Consider the following 8,097-nt stretch of genomic DNA (forward strand, 5'->3'; position numbering starts at 1 on the left):
TCAGACACATGCGCTCATCTACACTAGAACAGCAGCACCGCAGACACATGCGCTCATCTACACTAGAACAGCAGCACCTCAGACACATGCGCTCACAGCACTCTGGCAAGGAAGATCGCTATCTTGAAATCAAGGTTGTGGAAGTGACAAGATGAACATACCACTGGCTTCAAGAGCAACAGGGGCTGCAATGCCTTCCCTCCCTCTTTGGAGCTTTCCTTCAGGAATGAGGTCCACAGGCACATGAAGAATCTGCTGCCCACACCTGTGAAGAAGACTATGTTGTGGACCAGGGGTGGTGGACTACTAGGCACAAGGAAATACTTCTCAGACCTCCAGTTTCAGTGAAGGCCACAGGTCAAGGCCCACAGCTACTGGCCTCTGAGGTCTACTGCAGTGTTTGTGTTAGGATTATACATCATGACAGACACTCAGTGTCCTTTTCAGACTTTCACTGGAGTAGGTGGATCACCCACTCATCAATTGTACCTCCCCCTCTCCTTCCCTTGGGGTCAGACTTGCATGAATATTTGAAGGCTCAGTCAACCATCTCTATCTCCCTCCCCATTTTTCCTCTCATTTCCACTAATAAAATCCTTGCCCATAGGACCCCTTCCTGTCATCTATTGAGAAGACATCCTTTTTCCTGCTATCCTTAATTGCTGTTAAGCCTACTCAGTGAATGTACTTTTCAGCCCTTTAGTGTAGATATGCATGGTTCATTTTTTTTAATACTTTCTACTTTTCTGTCGACATTCCCTGTTTTGTTATTCAGTCATTTCAAGAACTTTTCCTCAGTTCTTTAACAAAATGCAAAGCTCAATTTCTTGTCTAGACAACTGCGTTTTATCTAAAGTAAACTTGCAAAGGGGCAAATATGTCAAATGTCCATCACCTTGAGAACTTCGAAATTTAAACCATTTAATTCTAAGGAAATGTTTTTCTAATGGATGGTTTATTCTAGAATGGGATCTCCCCAAAGGCTTTTTATGAACAGTTACTTGGTTTAGAAACAGCCAAAACCACAATAAAAGAAACTGAGATTCTGATATGGCAATTCATAGACTGCAGTTAATTTTAAAAACTGTCCTTTGCATCTCAAACTGGGAAAATCTAAGTATTTACTTATAGTGTTAATTTTTTTCCAAAGGTCTGATTTTCAAACTCTTTCCCCAAATATTCAAAAGTTCTACTGTTTGTATTCACAAGCAAAATTAGAGTACTTTAAAAGACAAAGCACATGACTATTACAAGGAGGTAGTTTGGACTATGCATTCACATTCTGGCCTCTACAAAGATGAAGTGATCAGGTCAACCCCAGCAGGGGCAGTGGTGAAGTAGAGCCTTGAGCCCCTGATTTCTGAGAGTGCAGCCAGGTCCTCACTGACAGTGATTACAAGTAAAATTCAAAGCTTTGTCTTGGTCACTTGATTCCATCTTCAGAGAGGACCTCACTTTCTGCTTAGTCCTGTCATCTTGGTCAGGAAGAGAATCGAGGAAGGGAACGTGGACTGCTTTTTAAACTTACATTGCTTAATAATTAGAGGGCTGCTAAAGCCAACAAAGGCCACTGATTTGCAAGTAAAAATAGGCAACAAAGGCCATAAAAATAATAGAATTTGTGACAAGAAAAGATCAGAACTTGACCTTATGAAAATAATAGAAACAATATTCTGTGTGGTCTCAGCCTGTCACTATAGCTTCCTCTTGATTCTTTTTTCTTTACTTTGGTTGAGTGGGTTGGTGTCTTGTGTCTTTCGGAGTCATTACTTACATTACGTCGTCTAGGACCCTATATCCAATAGGCTAGTTGTTCTCAACCGGCAGGTTGCAACCCCTTTGACAAACCTCTGTCTCCAACAGTAGCAAAATTATAGCAATATAGTAGCAACAAAAATAATAAAAGTCTACACCATTATTTTATGTGGCAAGCTAGGCATCGCAAAGTTGAAAATTCGAACTTCGAAGTGCTCAAAAATCCCAAAACTGAGCCGGGCGTGGTGGTGCACGCCTTTAATCCCAACACTCGGGAGGCAGAGGCAGGTGGATTTCTGAGTTCGAGGCCAGCCTGGTCTACATAGTGAGTTCCAGGACAGCCAAGGCTACACAGAGAAACCCTGTCTTGAAAAACCATAAAAAAGAAAAAAAAATCCCAAAACTTTGGAGTTCTAGTGTTATTCTACAGTGTGAAATATTTCATAAGATAGATTACTGTCAAGATGCAGAAGTATTGAAGAACATAAAATTAGTTTCAGGTATACACAGGTATATAGAAAGCATAAGTGAATTTTATGTTTAGACTTGGATCTCAAGCCCATGAAATTTTATTATTTATATAGAAATATTCCAACAATTAAGAAAATACAAAACCTGAAGCATTTCCAGACTCAAACATTTTAGTTATATGATATGGTTTCTTTCTTCCCTTGATGATCTCAATGTTTCTGCAACTACTTCTGTACTGATGAGAGGTAAGCTTAAATTTTAAGCCCCTGGTTAAACTTTCCCCCAAAGCTTCAGTTTGCCTGTTGGCATCAGTTCCCATTGTCCAAGGAACCTTAAGGTCGATTTCCCTAAAATGGAATCAAGTATCATTCCTTCTATTGCCATATCAGTTTTTTTAATTAACTTTTTTTTTAAGATTTTATTTATTTATTATATGTATAAGTACACTGTAACTGTCTTCAGACACTCCAGAAGAGGGCGTCAAATCTTGTTACAGATGGCTATGTGGTTGCTGGGATTTGAACTCTGGACCTTTGGAAGAGCAGTCGGGTGCTCTTACCCACTGAGCCATCTCACAAGCCCCGCCATATCAGTTTTTAAGCATACCATCTGGTGTGTGTGTGTGTGTGTGTGTGTGTGTGTGTGTGTGTGTGTGTGAAAATGGCTCATTTAGTAAGTTGCTTGCTTTAGAACTGGTGCAAGCATTAGGACCCGAGCTCAGATCCCTACCACCCACGTTAAAACCCAGACTCAGGTATCTCAATGCTGGGGATAGGGAGACAGGGATAGTCCCGGGGCTTGCTGGCCAGTTTAGCCAGTCTGTGGGCTCCAGGCTCAGTGACAGATCCTGCCTCAAAAATAAGGCTAGGGCTAGGGTGAGATGGTCCAGCCAGTAAGGGCTCTTACTACCAAGTCTGAATACTTGGGTGGAATACCTGGGACCCACATGGCAGAAGGAGAGAGCCAAATTCCCACAGGTTGTTCTTGGACTACCACACACACACACACACACACACACACACACACACACACCCCTACACACACCCCTACACACACACACACACACACACACACACACAAATGAATAAATGTTAAAAAAAAAAAAGGTAGAAGCCTGAGAAGATGGTTCGGTGGTTAAAGACAGTCAGACACTTGCTGCAAGTCTTATCACCTGAGTTTGAGACCCAGAGCCCACATGGTGGAATGAGCGAAGTTGCCCTTTGATCTTTTTGATCTCTCCAGTAAGTAAATGTTTTCTTAAAAAGGTGAAAGAGTGACTGGAAGAAGCCACCCAACAGGGACGTCTGGCCTCCATCTGTATTTGTGTACACACGAGCATACACCAACAGTGTACATGGACTCTGAACAAAGATGTCCAGCCAGCAAGTGTAACTATTGGCTTTCGTCTTTTCCTTCTCTGTCCATCTGCTTTTCTCTTTGTAGTTCCATCATTCACAGAGTAGCATCCCAATTTTAGTTTTCAACACCTTCCTGAACTGTAATTTCACAACATGCTTCCAGGGCTCTACCAGCATTCCAGAGCTGCCCTTTGAGTGGTTTCTCATTCTGCACAAAGTACACACTCTCCCTGAGAGAGTGTCTACTCTCCCTGAGCTTGGCCTTGCCTTCCTCCCTAGTGTCCCTTCTGGACACAGTGCTTCAGGTTCATACTGCCCAAGTTGTCCTAAATGCTACACAGTTCCTTGATTTCCAGCTTTGAGTCATGATGCTCTTTCCTCTGATAGCTGTATCCCAGGCACTCTTGTCACCTCTGAGTTTTTCTCTTGTCTAGTCGGAAGGTACCTTATGATGTCACACCTTAATTTCTGATGTCAGGTCAAGTTCTTTGAACTCTTGGATGTTCTAGCCTGTCTTTGTTTTTTACTTTGTTTTTTTCTTCATTTTAATTTTCATTTTCACTTTGTTATGTTTTGCTTAGGCTAACATCATTTCCCTTGTGTGTGTGTACTGCATTCAGTATCTTCTATAAATGGATGAAGTTACACAGTTGCAGATGCTCTGGGTGAACACTAGGGGTCAGTCAAATCTTTTAGGTGAGCAGATGAACCACTTGAGAGACACTGGTTTTTGTTGTTTGTGCTTCTTTCCTTCATCTTTGTTTGTTTTCTTTTGTTTTGTTTTGAGACCGGTCTCACTATGTAGCCCAGACTGGCCAAGAATTTATGTAAGCCAGGGTAGTCTTAAACTCACAGAATTACCTGCCTCCCATCCCCCAATCCCAACACTTGTGGGATTATGGCATGTGCCATGTCCTGTCTTAAACTTAGGTTTTAGAATGTCTTTCCCCACCAGCTAAATCTTTTTAATTTTTTTATATATTCATGAACTAAAGTTTTTGTTTTTAAAAGATACCAACTTTTTATACCTATCTAGGTTCAAACAGACCAATTAAACCCCTAATTAAAAGCTACTACTTTGCACTGCCAGCTAATATTTGCAGGTTACCAAAACAAGGCATGAATTCTTCTGAAAAAAAATCATGGAATTTGAGGAAAAGGCTGGAATCTGTCTTTTAAATTTTGCTTCAGTCTTCATAAGAGTACTACTATAAGAGTAGTAAATGTTGGTGATCTACCACAATTCACTATCACGCTATCAAAGTTGACCTGACATAAAAGAAAACAATCTTATACCAAGGACAAACATTTAGAAGATGTTTTGAAACAAATTCTTTATAATGCTTTAACTTTTCTTAAGGTGTTTTTAATAGTTTTTTCATTTATATTGTTATTTTATACGTAAGGGTATTTTTCCTGTATGTATATTTGTATACCATGTTCAAATAGTGCTCACAGAAGCCAGAAGAATTCAGTTCACTGGATCCCCTGGGACTGGAGTTATAGATGGTGGTGATTTGCTGCGTGAGTGTTTGGAACTGGACATAAGTCCATGGAGGAGCAGCTAGCCAGGGCTTGTTAACTGCTGAGCCGTGTTTCCCCCAGCCCCATATAGTTCTTATACACAGAAAGAGTCACAATTGGTTTACAGCCAGGCATGGTGGTGCACACCAGCATTTGAAAGGCAGAGATAGGTCAATCTCTGTGAATTTTAGGCCCATTTGGTGTACATATTGGGTTCCAGGGGTCTGTCTCAAAGATATTTTTACATGTATTTATTTATTATCTCTGTGTGTCCCATAGCAACTGTGTGGAGATTAGAGGACACACAGAGTTGGCTTCTTGTTGGAGTTGGCTCTCTGCTTTCAGCATGTGGCCACGAGGGACTGCACTCAGGGTTAGCTTGGTGGCAAGTGTCCTTACCTACTCAGCCATCTCACCAGGCTCACATAAGTGACATAGTTAATAATAACTATTTTCCCCAAACCCGGTAAACCTTCTTACCAGCATTGTAAGTGGCTCCATTCCCATGTAATTATTTAAAACTCAACTATGATCACCCCTGATTTTTCCTTTTCTTCCATATTTAATATCCAAGTTATTGGAGAATTCATTGATTTTTGCTCCTAAAATATATGTGTAATTCAGCCACTACCCTAGCTCTGTCAGCCCCTTAGTGTAAGTCACCTACTACAAGAGCCTTCTTACTTTTTGCCCAAGCCATTATGAACCTCAATAACAGAGAGCAACTTTATTCTAGATTTGTTCTGTGGCACACCCTCAGAGAGAGTGTAGAAGGTCACCTGAAATTGGAAATGACCCAAGGAAGAACACATTCTGCAAGGGACTAGGAAGCACTCGAGGCGACATCCTAGGCGCGTCACAAAGCCATCGGTCAGTCCCAGTGCTTCAAGAAAAGAGAATTGCTGTTCCTTGTTACAGCAGATGTGACTGGCAATGTTCTTTTCTTTGTTGGATGCTAAATGTTCAGAACTGCCAAATTGGTGCTACTTACATCAGTGAAAGAACACGGTGTCTGGGGAGCATTTCTTCCGAGCAGTCACGCCTTTTGTCATCCAGTGGTGCAGCTTTTGAAGATAATTGACAACATCATCTTCTTGTTCTAATCAGCTGCACCTCTTTGCAGCTTATTTGGAGATCATTTATTTGGTAACCTCTCCTTCCAGAGAGTTTCCAGTGATTGGGTTAGAAACAAAGCAGATTCTTTCTTTCTCTTTAAAGAGAGTATAACTTCCCCCTTAACATTTCCTGGCTACAATATGGAGCAGTATATTAAATCCTCCTGGAAATATATATTAACTATATTTATATTAACTATATTTATCAGGTTGCCTGTAACTTGAAGCTGAAATGTATTTGTATTTTGTTGTTTGTTCATTTTAAAAGAAACAAATGATGTTTTTTTTTTTTTTAAAAAAAAATACTTATTGGGCTGGTGAGATGGCTCAGTGGGCAAGAGCACCCAACTGCTCTTCTGAAGGTCCGGAGTTCAAATCCCAGCAACCACATGGTGGCTCACAACCATCCATAACAAGATCTGATGCCCTCTTCTGGAGTGTCTGAAAACAACTACAGTATACTGTATATTTAAGAAATAAATCTTAAAAAAAATTCTTATTGTATATATGTGAGTACACTGTATCTATTTTCAGACACACCAAAAGAGGGCATTGGGCCCCATTATAGATGACTGTGAGCCACCATGTGGTTTCTGGGATTTGAACTCAGGACCTCTGAAAGAGCAGTCAGTGCTCTTAACCACTGAGCCATCTCTCCAGTCCATGATGGGGCTTTTTCAAGACAGGGTTTCTCTGTGTAGCCCTGGCTGTCCTGGAACTCACTCTGTAGACCAGGCTGACCTCAAACTCAGAAATCCTCCTGCCTCTGACTCCCAAATGCTGGGATTAAAGGCGTGTGCCACCACACCTGGCTTGTAGGTCATTCTTGTGTGTGTAGGAGAAAAATCCTAAAAAAAAATCCTAAAACTCTCTAGAAGCCTGAAAACACCTCTCAAAGGCTGTAAGTCCTTTTATTTCATTACCAGGGAGGCATTGAGAGTTCAGACTGATAAGAGACTTTAGGAACATTGCTTGTGAGCTAAAATGGAGTACAAACTAAAGAAAGGGCAGACAACTGGGTGTGAAGAAGTAATGATCTCTTGAGGCTTGAGAAGCTGCTCTGTGGATTGACAGGTCAATTTATGACTGTAGCTATTATTATAGGGGAGAAAAAACATAAATGTAGCTTCTGATTGTTAATTACTATTTATTTATAGCACATTCCTCTTTTGGTAACATTTTAATCTACTCTATATCATGCCTGTGTGTGTTCTGCCTGCATGTATGCTCGTGTGCCACGTGTGTGGCTGATGCCTGAGGAGGCTAGCAGAGGACGATGGATCCCCTGAAATGGAGTTAACGGTTGTCGCCCTCCGTGTGGATGCTGCAGCCCACACCTCTGTCCTCTGTAAAGTCAAGTTCTCTTAACCTCCGAGACATTTCTCCAGCCTCCACTTTCTGTAAACTTACTGGAACTTTCCTTTATTTAAGGATGTTGGACATGTTCTGGGCCTGATGGCACACACTTAATTTAATCCCAGCACTCTGGAGACAGAAGCATCAGATCTGAGTTGAAGCTAGCTTGGTCTACAGAGTGAGTTGCAGGCCAGCCAGAAGTACCCAGCGAAACCCTGTCTGACATAAAATGAGCTGGACATAAGATGAAAATTTCACTGATGACTTAAAAATTTTTTTTTTAACTATAGCCAGAGTTATTGAGATCCATACATTATTTTCCATCTTTATTTTAGTTCCAGAAAAAATGTTAAAAGTTAACTCAGTTTTAATCACCAAATATGTATTCTCTTCTTCTTAATATGTCTTGGTCATAAGATAAGCTGTTGTGGGCTGGTGAAATGGCTCAGTGGGTAAGAGCACCAGAGTGCTCTTCCAAAGGTGCAGAGTTCAAATCCCAGCAACCACATGGTGGCTCA

This window comes from Mus pahari, chromosome 15, assembly GCF_900095145.1.
Source record: "Mus pahari chromosome 15, PAHARI_EIJ_v1.1, whole genome shotgun sequence".
Classification (NCBI taxonomy): Eukaryota; Metazoa; Chordata; class Mammalia; order Rodentia; family Muridae; genus Mus; species Mus pahari.